General features: G+C 40.1%; 1 protein-coding gene across 1 annotated transcript in view; it reads right to left on the reverse strand.

The window, feature by feature from the left end:
• The window catches only part of MCHR2 (melanin concentrating hormone receptor 2), a 59697-nt gene extending 40940 nt beyond the window's left edge, over positions 1–18757 (reverse strand). Inside the window, exon 1 of the mRNA XM_063665699.1 lies at positions 18689–18757. The gene's annotated coding sequence lies outside the window, so the exon portion shown is untranslated. The remainder of the gene's footprint in view (positions 1–18688) is intronic.
• Between the last annotated feature and the right edge of the window lie 770 nt (positions 18758–19527).

A 19527-nucleotide genomic window follows, 5' to 3' on the forward strand; every position in this document is an offset into this window, starting at 1 on the left:
GGTATGGAACCCTGGGATGGAGAGGAGGTGGTACGAACTGTAGGAATGAGTTGTGAAGCAAGACAGAGCTGAGGTTAAGGCTCTCAGTTTTTAGTCCTTAATCTACAGGGAATGGGTTTTGAAACATAGCACCAGCTTTTAGTTCAAAACACTTCAGACAGTGAAGAGAACCAAAGGAAAGTGGATCACTCCCATGATCCCATCTCCATATATTGATATTGTTTAGACAGCAGCTAGAATGACTGGATTTAGATATGGGGAAATTAGGCTTGGTCTCCTCTCATAGCTAGAAAGCAAGCTAGGGGTCATTCTACCTCTCACTTCTCAGTTGCCCACATATCTCTAAGTGACAAGGAGAAGCTAGACAGAAAAGACTAATGGAGTTTATCTAACGAGGAATACACCATGAGTTGGTGATCATAATGTAAAATTACAGTCATATTGGCTGAGAATGTATTTTAAACATACTCACTACTTTGTTTCTGCCTCTTACCCACCTCCTTAGGATAAGTAGTGGCTAAAAACTTAAATCAATATAGCTTAAACAACTGAACTTTATAATAATTCTTGACTGACAGAAAGGCACTTCACTTTTCAATCGCAAACATTCGTAGCATCCTTCTTTGAATTATTTTGCTAAGTGACCAGAGAGAAATTTCTGTCCGCTGGAATGATGCAGGAATTGAATCTCACAGTTTGAGGGTGGGTATGCAGACAGTCAGGAGCAGGTGCAGGATTTGTAGATCTGTCAGCTTATACAACTAGGGGAAGGTCTTTAGGAAAAACACAAATTTACAGACACAAATATAAGGGAAAAAAAGATATGACAGCACATTACAAATTTTAAAAAGTTAAAAATATCCCAAAGATAAAATCCAGGAAAATAATATAGTATTTTGATTAACTGCCTAACAAACCTATATCTTTCTTCAACATGTTTGGGTTGCATAATCTTTAGTTATCTCTTCAAATGACAATGATGATATAACATCCATTTCTGAACATCCAGTTCAGAATCTATAGCCTTAGGAAACTATGTGATTTTTGCACAAGTCTCAACCTTTTTATGTCTGAGCATTTTCAGCCTATATGAAAACCAGCCATAATCTGGTGGGCACCAATTACGTGCAGCTTTGGGGTATCTCCAGGTGGCATTAGTGTCCTAGGAGATGAAGCCATGGATGGTGACTGATGGTGTGAAGGAGCAGGACTGCTGTAGGCCCTAGTTGTGTAGCCATCGTTGCGCCACAGCTCATCTCTCAAACCACCATCTATCTATGCCTTTTGGTCAAGCTACTCCAGGTGTGGCTGCTGCCAGCTAGCCACATCTGTCTACTTTCATGGAGCACCACCTGTGACTTTTTTACAGTGCTCCCCAGCTACCTCATGTTTGCCAATGCACCCACCTGGACCTCTAGGCATCTTCAAAACCCTGTCTCCTACTTCAGTTCACCTTCTGACACCTGCTTTTGCACCGTCCCCATCCAGCTCTGCATAGGGACTGCCTAAGCCTTGCTAAGGTAAGGCCTGCTGACTAGGAACCAGGGCCTACTGTTCAAATTCCAGTTTTGCCTTTAAGAAATTGACATCCTTTGCTGACATTCTTGCCTCACACACTTGCTGGCCCCTTGCCACAGATATTTTTGTCAGCAACTCATACATTCCACAGCATCAAAAGCAACCTTAGGCGTACGGAGGCCAGAATGCCAATATTTACCTGACCTGCTGATTTTCTTTTGACTTCATTTTTATAACAAAGTTATATTTTAGTGAATTTGGTTTGGTATAAGTAAATAGCTTTTGATAAGCAACTAGGGTCTGAGATGCAGTCTGACATGTTATCCTACTCATTCATGAATCACTCTCAAAATGTGTGCATAAAAGTTAATTTTCTTCTGTTCAAGCAATATCTAACATTTTAATTAACATGTTCAAAATCTCCTTTGACCTTGAACTGTATTAGCTGGAAGGGAATGTTCTTTGAGGATTTGAAAAGAAGTTAGGGAGCTCAGACTCAAGTTCTATGCCTTCTAAGACCTATTAGATTCTTAGGAAAACTCCAGCTCATCATTTCGCTAGGGAAGTTTTCACACATAGTTGGAGAGAAATTTTGAAGAAAATTTACTCTGCTTAGGAAGAACAGAGAAAATGTACCCTGCTCCTGAGACTGTTCACAGGAGTTGTGATACCATACAGAGTAGGGCTGCATCATTGCTTTCATGGGCTCTAGACACTTTTGTCTTTGTGAGCCCATTCCTCTGCAAAGAAAAAAAAGTCGTATTTACCATTGCATTTGTATAAAGGCAAATGTACTCCAGGTTGGGGTACATTAATTTTTTTCCCTTCTGAATTTAAAAGAAATGTAAACATTTCCATTGGCCCCTAGAGGTCCTGTGGGTCCTGGGCATAATGGCTACTATGCCTAGTGGATAAGTCGGTTCCACTTATTCTTATCCTTTAAAAAAAGGTAGCAAAGTTTTAAATTAAAAACTTGAAATGTCATGCTATTGCCTCAGCTTCAGAATTAAGAAGACTCATCTACTTAAAAACAAGGCTACTGCTAGCTAATTCAACCATAATAAAGTTTGCTAGATGATAAGTATAATTTATGATGTTAATATTCAATCTTGGACCATATCACTGCTTTTCTGGAAACTAGTATAAACAATGTAAATACTTTGAATATGAGGTAAACTCAAAAATTATACCCACGAAGTGAGCATGCACGGGGAAACAACACTTTAAGAATCAATATAAACAGGGATCCCGACATGATGTGGCAAAGGTATACAGGAATGCAAAGGAAGAAAGTGCAGCCGATGGGCCTCTCTGGCAGGGCCACAATCAGAGGCAAGGTAGGTTTCCACTTGATTAGCAGCATTTCAGCAGCTCCAGGGAGATGCCCCACCTCTTACTTATCTGACATTTAATTTAACTGAGAATGTAGACTTTCATTTCCATAGTACAAATGGTGCTTATAATGTGAAAACCCTTAAGATGAAGTATTGTATTCAATGCATGACACAGAATTAAGGACTGCCATCTGACTCTTCTCTGAAAGCAGGTTGTATTAAGAGGACATTTCCTACACTTGCCCATCTTACAGAGTCTGGAAGAGGCTATGGGAGGTCAAGACCGTTTTTTTGTTTTTTTTTTGGGACGGAGTCTCGCTCTGTCAGGCTAGAGTGCAGTGGTGCAATCTCGGCTCACTGCCCGCTCTGCCTCCCAGGTTCAAGTGATTCTCCTGCCTCAGCCTCCCGAGTAGCTGGGACTACAGGTGCCCGCCACCACGCCCGGCTAATTTTTTGTATTTTTAGTAGAGATGGGGTTTCACCGTGTTAGCCAGGATGATCTCGATTTCCTGATCTCGTGATCTGCCCGCCTCGGCCTCCCAAAGTGCTGGGATTACAGGCGTGAGCCACCGTGCCTGGCCCAAGACAGTTCTTTAGAAGAAAAGCTCATCTGTTGGCCCTCCCTGAAAGAGGATGATAGCATGTTGGGGGTGGCTAAAAAAGGCTAGGACACCAAAAAAATGTACCCTGCTTCACAGTTTGTGCTGCAGTCAGTGTGAGATGGTTAGTGGGCTTTTAATTAGACGGTCCTGTTCTGACATTGGTTGGAGTACAGGCAGGGAAAGAACTGGGGAAAGGAAAAGGTGCCATGGCCAGTACTAGACAAAGGGAATTAGCAGGTCTTCTGGTATGGCTGTGCAGGTTGTGCACTGCTCAAAGATGCCACATCCAAGTGGTAGGAGGTGGGGCGGAGGGAGGTGGGTTGGATGGGGAATATCATTTACTTCATAGACGTCATAGGTTGGTGTATTTATTAAAACAGTTTTTCAGTTGATAGTGGTAGAGTGTCTTGTTTTAAAAAAAATCAGCACATTATGCCCATTTTCTGACATATGGAAGTCCAGTGACTTGGGAACACAGAGAGTCTCTAATTGGCAGAAAGGTCCATAGAGGCAGCACTGTACACACAAGGAAAGAATCTGTCCCAGCCTGAAAGAATCCCTGTACTTTGCTCTCACTGAGGGCAAGAGTCATGTTTTATTCATCTTTTTTATTTTTTCCTATCACCTAAGACAAGCAGCACAGTATGCATGTTCCATTGAACTTCCCTACGACCACAGTAGCCACTAGCCACATGTGGCTACTGAGCACTTGCAATGTGGCTTGTCTGAATTGAGATGTGCAGTAAGTGTAAAATATGCACCTGATTTTGAAGACTAAGTATAAAAAATGTAAAATAAATCCTTAATAATTACTTTATATTGATTACACATGGAAATAAAATTTTTAATAGAATAGGTTAAATTAAATGTTATTATTAAAATTAATTTCACCTGTTTCTTTTTACTTTTTAATGTGGCTACTAAAAAATTTAAGATTATATATGTGATTTGTATTTGTTCCTCCTATTTGTCTTGGGCAAAGCTGCCTGGGAAAGCTGACTATAGACAATATTCTTGACAGCAATTCATACAGTGATTATTTACATTGTTGCTAATTTAATATCCTTTAATTAATATAATTCCGATTTACCTTATATCCCTTTTAAGAATTCCACGAGGAGGGATCTTTAATAGGATTAAAGAAGAAAATTTCTGAAAAATGTATGCTCCTTTGCAGAGACAGTTAAATTAAGGAGAAAAAAATTTTTAAATGGCTTGGGCACTTTGCTCAACTGATCTACAAGATTTTATTTGGTGAAGAGAGTTGTCTGTTGTTGAAATTTGCTAGCATTAAAGTATTCTCATATGAACTTGGTGACACATGCTTGTTAAAGATCTTTGTTTAATTTGATCATTTCAAGTTATATGATGATTATTCTGTTTTATAGTTTATCTGTAAATTAATGAGAAAGTAAGCATTCTAAAAGCACAGTAGCACACTTGACTCCACCTGCTATGGGCCCTTGTTAAACACTAGTTCTCAGGTACACATAGAAATTTTCCCAGCACCACAGTCTCACCTATGGGGATGAGTGAGATGTTTTAAAAGAAGGCAATGTGCTCCACTGAATCTGGACCAAGCTCACTTTAAGGAAAAATATCTTACTTGGGACCATCTGGTTGCCAGGTCAAGGTAGGCTGAGATGGAAGTTGTTTGTGCTAATGTCCTGGTCGGATCCAATTCTGAGAGCCTGGGGGAAGCTATCGGAGGTCAAGATAATTCTATAGAACTATGGTTCATCCATTGGCCTTCTGAGAGGCAGGGAAGAGCTGTCCAAATAGTCAATGGGATGGACCTGAGAAACTTCATGTGAAAGCATATGTGTGTGTGTGTGTGTGTGTGTGTGTGTGCTCACGCACATGAGCGCAAGTGCGTAGAGTGAAAGAGAGGAGAGTGACAGAGAGAGAGAGAGAAAAAAAATTTTCAAGATATAACCTTTCCAAGGACTAGATACTACCATTGGCAAAAAAATACCCTCTATATTGGGATTTTCACTTCTGAATCAAATCATGGATGACTTAAAACTGTGAGCGAGGTATTTAATAGCAATGAGAATGTGGAATGATTTTTTATTCTGCCAATATTCAGTGCTCCACTGACAGGTACTGATTACATGAAACTAGCTCCAAAAACATCAAAGAAAAGATATATCTATTCAGACACCACAATCCCAGAAGGATTGCATGAAAATATTAGCATTCATTTCTGCTGCAGGTTTTATGATAAAAAGTTATTACATATTTGAGTGGATGTCAAAGCAGGGTTGCAAATTTAACAAAAGAAAAATCCTTAGATAATCTTCATGTCTTTCAAATAGGTCAAATGCTTATAAAATAAGAGACATTTTACTTTGACAATCAGAAATCTACTACAGTAAAAATAAGCATCTAGAGGTTTTTCTAGCTGTCAATCCTTTTGCTTATTTATTAATTGTTATTATCGTTGTTACTATTTTTACTTTAAAAGTACAGATTGTCCTATGCTGTGGTCCAAACATTAACTTAGCAATCCTATGTCTATCATGTAACATTCTAGATTGAAGGCAAAAAACAAAGATGTCTTATTAGAGTTGAGATAAAATTGACTGGTACTTTTCTGCTAAACACTTCCCTGTGGGGTAAGTGTTTCAAGCACAAAGAAGAGGGTGGCCATAAGAAAAAACATGTTTCACTACTGGACAGTGGCTTGTGACTGGAGCTGTTTTCCAGTCACTGGAGTCCGGCCTCTGGGAAAATCCTCTTTCTCTGTGGGGATCTGGCCAGTGGTATGTGTGGTTAAACATGGAGATGTTGGGTCTGAATCCAGGTTCTACCCTACAGGGATTGAGAACGGGGTCAAATTCATTAACCTCTTTTGTAACCTCAGTTTCCTATTTGTTTAATGGGAATAATATAACCCATTGCATAAGGCTGTTGTGAGGAATTGAGATGTAAGGCACCTGGCACACGGCAACTAGGAAATGAGTGTTGGTTACCATTGCTGTTACTATTAATTTCATATCTGTGCTTTCTCTCATGTTCTCTCTGCGTGAAAGTCTCTTTCCCTCCTTGTTGATGTGGAAAGCTCTTCTTTTCAGAAATGGCTCACCTCTAAGAAACAGTCGGTGATTAATTCCAGCTCTGTGAGTCTCCCCTTTCTGTATACTTTCAGGCTTTATACACACCTCATAATTATTAGTTGTGTGTTTACATGCACTTCCCCAAAACTGCTAGCGACTGTAAACATATGGTGTAAGCTCAACACAATGCTTGTCGACTGAGGTGATGGTTTTTCTCTCCAACCCTTTATCCCTCCCGACAACTTCCCACATATCTTGCATCTAATTCCATATTCTAGATACTGATTTCACATCTCCCTAAACCCCCCACTCCCTACCTGTCTCTGTTCTATTCAGATGGAACTTCGGGTTCTCCTCCTCACAGCTTCATTGCTTCCTTCATTACTTCTCACTGCAGTTATGGCGGCCTTGTCTCCCACTTCGACAAAATTCCTTCTCAGTCTTTTGTGGTCCATTTCAAATCTGCCTCCTAAATTAAGCCTCAGTTAACGACTCACATCAACCCACCTTCCCCAACCCTACTCAGGATGGCTGTTCAGAAATCTAACATTGATATATAAAACAATTTTAATTGGGGCCGGGCACGGTGGCTCATGCCTGTAATCCCAGCCATTTGGGAGGCTGAGGCGGGCAGATCACTTGAGGTCAGGAGTTCAAGACCAGCCTGGGCAATATGGAGAAACCCTGTCTGTACAAAAAAAAAAAAAAAAAAAAAAAAAAAAATTAGCCAGGTGTGGTGGTGCACATCTGTAGTCTCAGCTACTCAGGAGGCTGAGACAGGAGGATCGCTTGAGCCTGGGAGGTGGAGGTTGCAGTGAGCTGAGATTGCACCACTGTACTCTAGCTTGGGCAACAGAGGGAGACCTACTCTCCAGAAAAAAAAAACCATACCTAATTTTAATTGGGGTGCTATTATGGGTGCCATATGAGTTGGGTGGATGAACTCTTGATGGGGAAGTGGTTTTTTCCATTTCTCCCTAAACCTCTGATGCAGGCTGATCAAATTGAGCACTCAAACATTAGATGTTAGGGAAAGAAGTTAGTATTCAGATGCTGAGACAAATGGAAAGTGACACTAGATGCTCCCTTTCTCCCTTTTGGACTCAAGACAGAGCACTGTCTTGGTGAGAGTGGTCTTTCTTAAGGTATATGTGGCTGGTGCCAGCCATGATGTTTTTGTTTTTTTGTTTTGTTTTGTTTGTCTTATTATTATTAGAGTCAGGGTCTTGCTCTGCTGCCCTGGCTGGAGTGCAGTGGTGCAATCATGGCTCACTGCAGCCTCAACTTCCCAGGCTCAAGTAATCCTCTCACCTCAGATTCCTGAGTAGCTGGGACTTCAGGAAGGCACCACCACGCCCAGCTAATTTTTTTTTTTTTTTTTGGTATTTTTGTAGAGACAGGGTTTTGCCATGTTGTCCAGGTTGGCCTCAAACTCCTGGGCTCAGGTGATCCTCCATCCTTGGCCTCCCAAAGTGCTGGGATTACAGGTGTGAGCCACCATGCCCAGACCCTGCCATGAGGTTAGTAACAACTCTTGGAAAAGAATTGTTTTCACTCCTGAGTCCTCATACTTAGATGTTTGTCTATAGAGGATGTCACAAGTAGAATTAGGTCTCAAAAAGCCATCTGAGCTAGCAGAATATGCATGTCACTCATCTTTCCTTTTACTAGGCCCTATACATACTATTTTTTAAATGGACCTGCCCACTACTCTGAACTTTCTGAAGCAAGCCTGATCCCAGTTGTTCCCCAAAAAAGAATTTGAAATCGTCACACTCAAGCTTTTGCCTCACCACTCTAATAAAACCATTGTTTTCAAGGTTACTTAATCTTATTGTTGGCTAAATCCAAGTAATTCTTCTTTGTCCTTATTTTAGTTGGTTTCCTGACAACATCCAACATTATTGCAAATTTCTTCCTCAAAACACTCTCTTCTCTTGACTTCCTTGACATGATGCTCACCTGTTATTAAAAAAGTGTGCCTATGTTTGCATTTATCAGATACACCTTTGCCTATATTTTTATTTTTCAACCTTTCTGAACTGCTTTATTTAAGGGATGTTTCTTATCTACAGCATAGGGTTGGCTATTCCATTATAAGCCAATTTGAATTTATTTTTCTATAATAGAGATAGGATTTAACTCCTTTACATCTATCGTAATGACAGATATGTTTGTTTTTAGCTCTGGAAGGAAGGATTGGACTCTTTACAAGGGGCTTCTGATTAGGTATCCTTTAGCTGGTAGGTGAATCATTTGGGATGTCTTTGCTAGTTTCAAAAAACTCTATACAAATGGCTTAAACATAAAGGGTATTCATTATCTTGCATAATAAAGAAGTCCAGAAGTATTTCATATTTTGTCTTCTGTTATACACACATACATGCACATACACATATATACATACATATATATACACTTATACATGAAAGGGAAACATTTATTTCTCTACATTTTTCACTGTATCTTTTTGTTTTTTAACAATGTTTAGGAAATTGTACATTTTTGTTTTATAGGTTACATTAGTTTAATTTTACATGCTACTTTTAGACTTTAATTCTTTAGATAATATCTTTTTAGTTCTTTCATATGTGACTCACCACATACACAGAATTTTAAAAAACCCTGTGGTCACATCAATAGATGCAGAAAAAGCGTTCCATAAAATCTAGCCTCCCTTCATGATAAAAACCCTCAAAAAACTAGGCCTAGAAGGAACTTATCTCAAAATAATAAAGACTACATATGGCAAACCCACAGCCAACATCACAGTGAATGTGGAAAAGTTAAAAGCATTCCCCCTTAGAACTGGGACAATACAAGGATGCCCACTTTCACCACTACTATTCAAACATAGCACTGAAAGTCCTAGCTGGGGCAAGCAGGCAAGAGAAAGAAATACAAGTCATTCAATCAGAAAAAGTAAGTCGAATTATTTCTGTTTGTTGATGATATGATCTTATGCCTAGAAAACCCTAAGGACTCCTTGAAGAGACTCCTAGATTTGATAAATGACTTCAGTAAAGTTTCAGAATACATAATCAATGTACAAAAATTAGTAGCATTTCTACACAAATAATGATCAAGCTGGGAACCAAATCAAGAACTCAATCCCATTTACAATAGCTACCAAAATAAAATAAAATACCTAGGAATAGATTTCACCAAGGAGTTAAAAGATCTCTACAAAAAGAACTGCAAAACACTGATGAAATAAATTAGAGATGACACAAACAAATGGAAAAGCATCCTATGCTCATGAATTGGAAGAACCAGTATCATTAAAATGACCATACTGCTCAAAACAATCTACAGATTCAATGAAATTCCTATCAAATTACCAGTATAATTCTTCACAGAATTAGAAAAAGCAATGCTAACATTCATATGAAACCAAAAAAGAGTCCGAATAGCCAAAGCAGTCCTAAACAAAAGAGAATAAATCTAGAGGTATCACATTACCTGACTTCAAATTATACTATGGCTATAGTAACCAAAACAGCATGATGCTGGCATAAAAACAGACACACAGATCAATGGAACAGTACAGAGAACCCAGAAATAAAACCACATACCTCTACAACCAATAATCTTTGACAAAGTTGACAAAAACATACACTGGGGAAGTACACCCTATTAAATAAGTGGTACTGGGAAAATTGAATAGTCATATGCAGAAGAATGGAATTGGACCCACATCTCTCAGCATATACAAAAGTTAATGCAAAATTGATTAGACTTAAGTGTAAGACTTGAAACTACAAAAATCCTAGAAGAAAATCTAGGCAAAACTATTCTGGACATTGGCCTAGGCAAAGAATTTATGACTAAGTCCTCAAAAAGAAATGCAACAAAAACAATAGGCAAATGGGATTTAATCAAACTAAAAAGCTTTTGTACATCAAAAGAAATAATCAACAGAGTAAACAGACAACCTACAGAATAGGAGAAGATATTTGCAAACATTGCATCTGATAAAGGGCTAATATTCAGAATCTACAAGGAACTGAAACAAATCAACAGGAAAAAAAACCGAATAACCCTATTAAAAAGCAAGCAATGGACATGAACAGACATTTTTCAAAAGAAGACATACAAATGGCCAAAAAAATATGAAAAATGCTCAATATCACTAATCATCAGAGAAATGCAAATTAAAACCATAATGAGATACCACTTATACCAGCCAGAATGAATATTATTAAAAAGTCAAAAATCAACAGATATTGGGAAGGATGCAGAGAAAAGGAATACTTATACATTGTTAGTGGAAATGTAAATTAGTACAACTTTACAGAAAACAGTATGAAGATTTCTCAAGGAAGTAAAAAAAGAACTATGCTTTGATATAGTAATCCCATCACTGGGTATCTACCCCCAAAAAAGAAATCATGTATCAAAAAGACTCCTACACTTGTATGTTTATCTAATGCTGTTTACATTAGCAAAGTCATGCAGTCAACCTAAGTGTCCATCAGCTGATGGGCAGATAAAGAAAATGTGGTATATATGTATACTACGGAATCCTACTCAATCATAAAAAATAATGAAATAATGTCTTTCATGGCAACGTAGATGGAACTGGAGGCCATTATTCTAATTGAAATCACTTGAAACAGAAAGTCAAAAACCACATATTCCCATTTATAAGTGGGAGCTAAACAATGGGTACACGTGGACATACAGAGAGGAATAATAGACACGGAGATTCCAAAAGGCAGGAAGGTGGGAGGCGGGTGAGGGATGAAATAATTCCTATTGGGTACAATATATCCTGTTTGGGTGATAGGTACACTAATAGCCCCAGACTTCACCACTATGAAATATATCCATGTAACACATGGATATATTATATACATGGACCCTTAAGTATATACATGGACCCTTAAGTATATAATATATATACATGTATATTATACATGTATATATATATACATAAGTATAATATATATACATGTATAATATACATGTATATATATATACATAAGTATAATATATATACATGGACCCTTAAGTATATAAAAATATAAAAAAGGAAATGATAACATTGGCATATTTCCCCTTCCTTGCTTTTTTCTTCTGGCCCTCCACTGCTCAATTTTGGTCAACAAATTATATTTTTAGTTTTAGCTTTGTACATTTTAATGTTCTTATACTCTATTGTATTGTGTTTGTTGTGTTGTGTTGTATTTATTTATTTATTTATTTATTTATTTATTTTTTGAGACGGAGTCTTGCTCTGCTGCCCAGGCTGGAGTGCAGCGGTGTGATCTCAGCTCACTGCAACCTCTGCCTCCTGGGTTCAAGTGATTCTCCTGCCTCAACCTCCCAAGTAGCTGGGATTACAGGCACATGCCACTGCACCCGGCTAATCCTTATACTTTAAATGCTTGTTTTGTCAGGTTGAATAATATATCCTTTGACTCAGATATATTACACGAGGCCATAAGTGAATTTACTCTACCTTCCACCTTCTTTCCCTCTTCCTCTTCCAGTTTTGGATAGGTATGTAATTAAAATTTTTCACAGCATATAGTATGCCATCCAAATCCCCACCCCTGCTTTAGGATTAGTTCTACAATTAAATACATTCCATGCTCGCTGCTATTCTTTTTGCTTTGGGTTAAGGAATTTGTCAAAAACTATACAAAAATTAGATAACAGAGTCAGGATTTAAACCAAAGTTTGACACAACATTCCATGCTTTTTCCACTACATTATGCTTCTTCTGAAAGTCTACATACACACACATACAGATATATGCTTAAACTACACTGAAAGCAAAAGAGATCAAAACAGTACACAGAAAAAGTAAGCAAAATATAAGAAATTAAGAGTTAAAAAAACAATAAAAATTGAAATAAATGGATAAACATATAAAAGTGACTGAAGTCACTTCATTAGCACCCCAAAATAAACACTGTTTTAAAATTTTTCATGTGGGCACAAAAGGTTTTTTTTTATTGATAAGATTGGCAGGCCAATATTGAAAGAAAAAAAAAGGAAACAAGAGACCAACAAGTCTATAGAGGGTTAATCATTTTTTCAAAAAGTCTTTAAAACAGGAGGATAAGTTAAAAATCATTAGGGATTATTTGCATCTCTGGAACTAAGGCAGCCATAGACTTCAGCAGAATATTTAACTCATTTGATGTCCCAAGGGATGGATTCATTGCAAGAGTTTTCTGATTTGGTTCTCTATGGCTGGTGTGTAAATCATTTGGGTTGTCTTCAACTGTCAGTTTCAGAAGACCCAGCCCTAAATAGCTTAAACATAACAGTGAAGTCCATAGGGTAGACTTTCACAGGGGAAGACAGGGTGGTACTTTCAAGATTGCTTATTTCAGTGGCCTAATGGTGACATCAGAGTCCAGGTCTTTTCCTTCTTTTCCACTGCAGCTATCCTCAGTATACAAATCTTTTCCAAGGATGGTCCCCACAGGGATACCAGATGATTACAGCAGCTAGTCCTCATCCTCATGTAAGCACAATAAAAGCCAGAAAGGACCATCCCTTCTTTGTGGACATTTTAAAGAAAGTGCAGTCCTTTCCCAGTAGCCTCTTTTGCACACTGGCCCACAAGTATCAATGGCTGGAATTGTGTCACATGCTCTTTGCCAAACCAATCATTGCATTGGTAGGAGGAGTGCAATTACAGTAATTGGTCTAAAATAATCTCAATTCATCCCCCCACCCAAAGGGCTAGAAATGGACACACACTTGCCTGAAACTCAGAGCCACCCAAACTCAAGGCAAGGAAAAATGAGATAATCAATCAACAACATTTCTCATAGGTAGAAATAGAACAGAAAGACCTTCCTTTTACCCTCTACCTCTCACTTTTGAACATTCTTAAATACTGTGGAGGATTAGAAGACACATCACTCCATCTTTTTTACCTGCATCTTCTAATAGTTGATTGTTATTGGGCACAAGTTGCTACCAGCAGGCATATAACTTTTTCCATATAATGAATGGCACACTGGGTTTCTCTTCCAGAATGGCCATCAGGTAGTATTTATTTATGACTAATGTTAGCTTCTCAAGGCCGTTATGAGTCAATTAAGAGACCAGCCTGAATGTCTCCATGAGCTAAATGGATATTTACCCACATGCATGTACATAGTCATACTTATGAAAACACTTATGACTCCTATGAGAAAAATAAATATTAAGCACAGGTTAAGAACAAGCACTTCCAATGTCTGAAAGAGGGTCTAAGATCATATGAAATACACCACAGGTTTAAAATTACTACCTACCAGGAGGATCACTTGAGCCCAGGAGTTTGAGGTTACAATGTGCTAAGACTGTGCAAGTGCACTCTAGCCTGGGCGACAGAGCATGACCCTGTATCAAATTAAAAAAAAATTATTGCCTAGATTTTCATGAAGGAAGACATGAAAAACAAGATAAAGAGGTAAAGTACCAATTTTAAGCAAGATTTATAGAATGTTTGTAATGTGCCAGATACTGTATTAAGTACCTTATGTACATTACCTCATTTAAAGTTCACAGTCAGATCAAAGGCAAAACTACTATTATCTTCATTTTGCCAAAGAGAATACTGAGGCTAAGAGGGTAAGGATATTGCTCAGGTTCCTCTGTAAGTGAGTGGTAGGGCCAAAAATTGAACCCAGTTTTGTCAGGCTCTAAAACTATGTGTTGACCTTTGACCTCTACCCTGAGAAGACGATGGGAACAATGGTCCCCCTGAAATGTTTCCTCTCTCTTTAGGGTCCCAAACTGCTCCTGAAGAGCTACATAGACTTTGTTTAATAAGTCATCACTGCTGCTTGAAAGAATCAAGACAAATTTCGAGAACATTACATAAGTCTCTGATACAGAGGCTCTCTGTAAACAACAAACTGTACTCACCTTCCACTTTTTGAAAATATAAAATATTTTAAGCAGAATTTGTGCAATGAAATGCCTTAATAGTACACAATTTTATAACATTTTTATTTGAAAAAATGTTTTTATATGTGCTCCATGAAATAATCTCCCTCAAAGAGAGCAGCTTCTTTTAAATTTCCGAAGAATTTTAGTTGGAGAAAAAATTCACCTAGATTTTTTAAAGTAGCAATATATAATCTTTCTACATTTCTAAGATTAAAAGGCATCTTCAACCAAGTAAACTTGCAAGTTCATTGGCTTTAAAAAACAAAACAAAAACTAAATTCCATCTTAATGAAAGTAAGCAGAGCATTGTAAACGAATTAGCTCAATGATTTAGAAGGTTTGGGATGTCAGGTATATTTAGAACAAGGTGGGACCCAGGTGATGAGATTTCAGTGTTTTGCAACCTTACATTAAAACTGGAGTAATGAGCTACTAAATGTGTCAGACTTGAGTTCAGCATAGCAAAAGCTTTTCCAATATTTTACATGCTTAATACAAATCCCAAAGATAAAACTTGTTCTCATAAAACGTGGTTTCCATCTATGTCTCTCTGAATGTTAGAGTCATAGGATAAATACACTATTTACCCTGTATGTATGTGTGTGTATTCATTTACTTCAATGATGATCTGATAATCATGCCAGAAGCTAGTATTCAAGAGAAACTTTATTAGTCCTGAGAGTATAGAAAGATTTAAAAATGTATGTTAATTAAGTAAAATGTACAGTAAAGTTATTTGGAACTGGATTTAATGAAATACACAATTGTTACTGAGCTGCATGGCAATTAGCTGTAAGTCATAAGAAATTTACAAAAGACTGTCATTTCATCAGCATTAATTTTACACAATCAATCTAATTTTTAAAAACTTTTCTATAATCATAAACTTTTCCCTGGATAAAAGCCATTTACACAGTTCTGTCTCCTCTCTGTCTCTCTCTACATTTTTTTTCTTATCTTCCTGCCCTTCACCAAGACAGAGGAGCCCCAGTCCTGGACCCTGCCTAAGTCCTCAGTATCCACCTCTCCTCCTTCCCACCCTGATCAGGGTATCAGCTGCTTGGAAGCTCCAGGCCCTCGGTTCTTCAGACCTGGGAGCCACATCTAGTATGTCCTTAGATAGGCATCTCCTGCTTTATTTGGAGGGGTCTTTATGACATGCCCAATAATGTTGTAATGGGACAGAAAGAAGAAACCCAGGCATGTGGTGAAAGGGTGGTAACCCCAGGGAGAAAAAGGGCATATGCCAATGGTTCTGAAATTGTAGCATCGAACAGTTTGGGGTCAGAGGAGTGAGAAGGTGCGGGCATGGAGATAAAGAGTGCAGAAAAGAGGGGAGCAGAGCAGCCTGTGGGGCCCAGGACCTCCACAGAAGACCCTAGCGGTGAATACATGCTCTCCAGGCACAGCTTCTGAAAGATTTAGCCTCAGTGCATCCTCCTCAGGGAAGCTGGGAGACAGATGGAGCTGGAGGACAGAGCTGCTTGGGCTTTTCCTGACAGCCCTCACCAGCAAAGCATACTGGCCTTCCTAGAAGACTTTGATAAATTTGGACCTAATCTTGGCTCTGTCATTTTTAGCAGTGTGACTTTAGGTAGTCACCAACCTGTCTGAGCCTCAGTTTCCCCATAGGCGAGGTGAGAATAATACTCTCTACATAGTTATCATGAGGATTTAATGAAATGAAGCATCTGAGGCCGGGGTGTGGTGGTTCACGCCTGTTAATCCCAGCACTTTGGGAGGCCGAGGCGGGTGGATCACGAGGTCAGAAGATCGAGACCATCCTGACCAACATGGTGAAACCCTGTCTCTACTAAAAATACAAAAAATTAGCTGGGCGTAGTGGTGGGCACCTGTAGTCCCAGCTACTCTGGAGGCTGAGGCAGGAGAATGGCGTGAACCCGGGAGGCAGAGCTTGCAGTGAGCAGAGACTGCACGACACTGCACTCCAACCTGGGTGACAGAGCGAGACTCCGTCTCAAAAAAAAAAAAAGAAAAGAAAAAAGAAATGAGGCATGCGAACATTGCCTAAAACAGAGCAGGCTCTTGACAAAAGTGTTTTTCTTTTCTTCAGCCCTGAGGTATAAAGAAGGTTCTTCTCATTTCCAGCTTTGCTCTAATTTCCCCACCTGTATATATTTCATTTCATTTCTGATAATCAGAATGTTAAAAATAAATGCATAAGGGATTGGAGGTGAGTAAATTGCAGGCTGAATAAGTGATAGCTTGGGTTTCTTCCAACTGGGTTGAAGGAAGAGGAGACATGTTGGGTGAGGGGGTGTCACTGCGAAAGGCAGAGGCATCCCAGCATCTTCAGGGCACAGGGACATGTTCCATCCCTTGTAGAGTGGGAGCTGTGACTGTCCCTTGCAGGGCATCTAGGACCTCTGACTAGACACTGTCCTGAGCCATAGTTCTAATGGGCGTCCAAAGGTCCTGTGAAGGGGGAGGCTCCCTCCCGCATACCTGACTCTGGACTAAAGTGCTAGGCTGGGGAGTTTGGGGTCTGGTAGGATAATTGCTGCCTCTTATGCATTTAGCCCACGACTTGGGTTAAATCTACAGGCTCACCTCTCAAAATAGACACTGGACTTAGCAGTATACACAACAGACCTTCCCTCAAAATCTATTTCTAGTTTTTGAGGACAGCCAGGCTGACACTAAAAATGAAATTGGTTCTCTCACAGCATCTTGGACCCGTAGGATTGTTCCTGGCTCTTCTTTACAGTGACTGGTGGCTTTTCCTTCCCTATTCAATCTCCGTTTAACTATCTACATTAATATTTCAGAAACCTTCTGTGGCCTGTACATTGGTGGTACTTTATTCCCCAGGCTTGAAAAACTTTTGTCTTGTAATTGGAATGCTTTGTGCAGTCTAATAGTCTGTGTTAGGCTAAGAGTCAAATAACATTGCCCTTGTAATTATCTTGTCATAGCCATAAGACAGTAAGTGAGGGCATGTCTGCTCTGCAAAAGGCCAATTCAATTGTAACATTAAACGTATGCCGTGATCCAAATGAAACACAAATGATGGGTTACCAACCCAATCCGGTCATTTCCAGCCAGTCAGCATCCCCACCCCCCCATCTCTACCCACTAAGTTATACTAACAAACAGGTTATTATTTTAGTAGAAAAATACATTATTAAGAAGTTAGAAAACATTCATTGAAAACAGACTGCCTCCACATTTGCGCTGAGCTAAGTTCTATTAAATTAGAACTGTGCATTCCTCAAATCCAGAAGATTTTATGTTCATGCCTGATTCTTTAGTGGTAGCTTGAGGGCCATTTTAATAAGAAGATTCCACCTCAAACAAAGATATTAGGCTTTGGGGCAAAGCCTTATTAAAAAATACAAGAAACACATTTTTAGAAAGAATTTTTCAAAGGCTTGTCAGAAGCCCCAGCTGAGCTGCAAAGGGCCTAGGCTACCTCCTGCCTCCTCTCCCCAGTTCTCTGACAGCTGCTAACTTCCCTAGGGCCACTGAGGAGTTCAGATGACCTGACCGTGCAGGAGTCCTGTGACAGAGGAATAATATTAACTAAGTTAACTAAGTGGGAAGGGGGGCTTCACAGAAGGCCGTCCGGAGGCGCGTACAGAGGACACGGGGATCTACCTGGAGGAAGAACTGAATTTGTCTTTTCTAGTTCAAACAAGGCTTCCCGAACTCTTAGCAAACAAGCCAGTGATCGCCTCCTCGCCTTCGCCACTTCAGTTCAGCCTCTTTAGTCCCCATAGAGAGCCCGGATGAACTAGCCCCGCGCGCTCCAGCGGTCTCGGTCGGGGCCGCTGCTTCCCGGAAAGCCACTCCCTTTTTCTTTTCCCACCTGTGTTTCCATTTTCTTTGCCGAGTGTGAAACCAGCCGGCCACCCACCCGCCCAGCTCCGACTCGTAGGTGCCTCCACAGAGCCAAACTTTGTACCTTCTGGGGATGGAGGGGGATCCCCCAACAATCAGACACTACAGGCGAGCCAGCCCCGGGGAAGGGCGACTGGTGGAGCAGGCGCCAGACCTTTCCCGGCGCGCAGCCCACGGGCCCTGGGGCGCGCCCACGCCAGAGCCCGGCCCTCGCGCGGCGGCCCGCGGGACGTCACCTGGGTGCTCGCGTCCTCCCCGCGTGGCGGACAGCCCGGGCGCCCTTCCTCTCTGCGGGACTGCAGGTCTATCCGATAAGCGCGCGTGGCCAAAAACGGCTCGCAGCGGGTCCCAGTTGACGGAAGGTGGGGGAGGAGTGCGAGGGTCTCTGAGACAGGTCGGGAGCCAGCCCTACCTCCATTTCCAAAGCGGGGGTCAAGGCACAGGAACAGCCAAACGCCCGAACCAGCGGGGTTACCTTTGCCACTTCATCCAATCCGAGCACCGGGTGCATCGTGCTCTTTTCTAAGAGCGTGGGGTGCCTTCGCGAATAAAATCTGAAGGCATCTCTGCTCTCGCGGAGCTTGTTCTTTCTTATTTTCAAGTGCTTATCTAGACTCTGGTAGTCACTAAAGTTCCTGTGAACATTTGTAGGTGTTTTCAGCTAAGCAGTAATAGAAACTCGACCTTCATTTTATATGAACAAATGTTTATTGATGTACCAAAGGTTTAAAGGAAGGGAAGGAGGAAAGGAGAGAGGAAAGAAGAAACCTATAATACCACCAAGGAACTTGTTTTGTTTTCACGAACTTTTAATCCACCCAGTACAACTGCTTTATAATGATCTTGAGCTTCATGCTTGCACCCTGATCAAATCTGCTGGCCTTAGTGGCTACTTAGCAAATAAGGTGACAAGGACGAAGCTGGAGTTGGATCACTTTCCACCCAAGGGAGCCTCATATGATTTTGGAGACAGGCAGCCCGCCCCGCATTCTACCTCAGCTTTATCATTTACTGTTAGGCATATGACCTCGGGCAGATTCTTTAATGTTTCTAATCCTCAGTTGCTCATTTGGTACTACCAGAATTGTAAAACTTCCCTCCCAGGGATGCTAAGAGGCTTCACTGGCTCGACATATGTGAAAGCCCTCAAATCAGGCCTGCCATGTAGTTAGTGCTCAATATGTGGTCCCTATGATAATTATAGTCATTAGAGCACCTTTCAGAATCCTTCCTTCATCTATAATATGAGTA

This window comes from Pongo pygmaeus, chromosome 5 (genome assembly GCF_028885625.2).
Source record: "Pongo pygmaeus isolate AG05252 chromosome 5, NHGRI_mPonPyg2-v2.0_pri, whole genome shotgun sequence".
Lineage (NCBI taxonomy): Eukaryota > Metazoa > Chordata > Mammalia > Primates > Hominidae > Pongo > Pongo pygmaeus.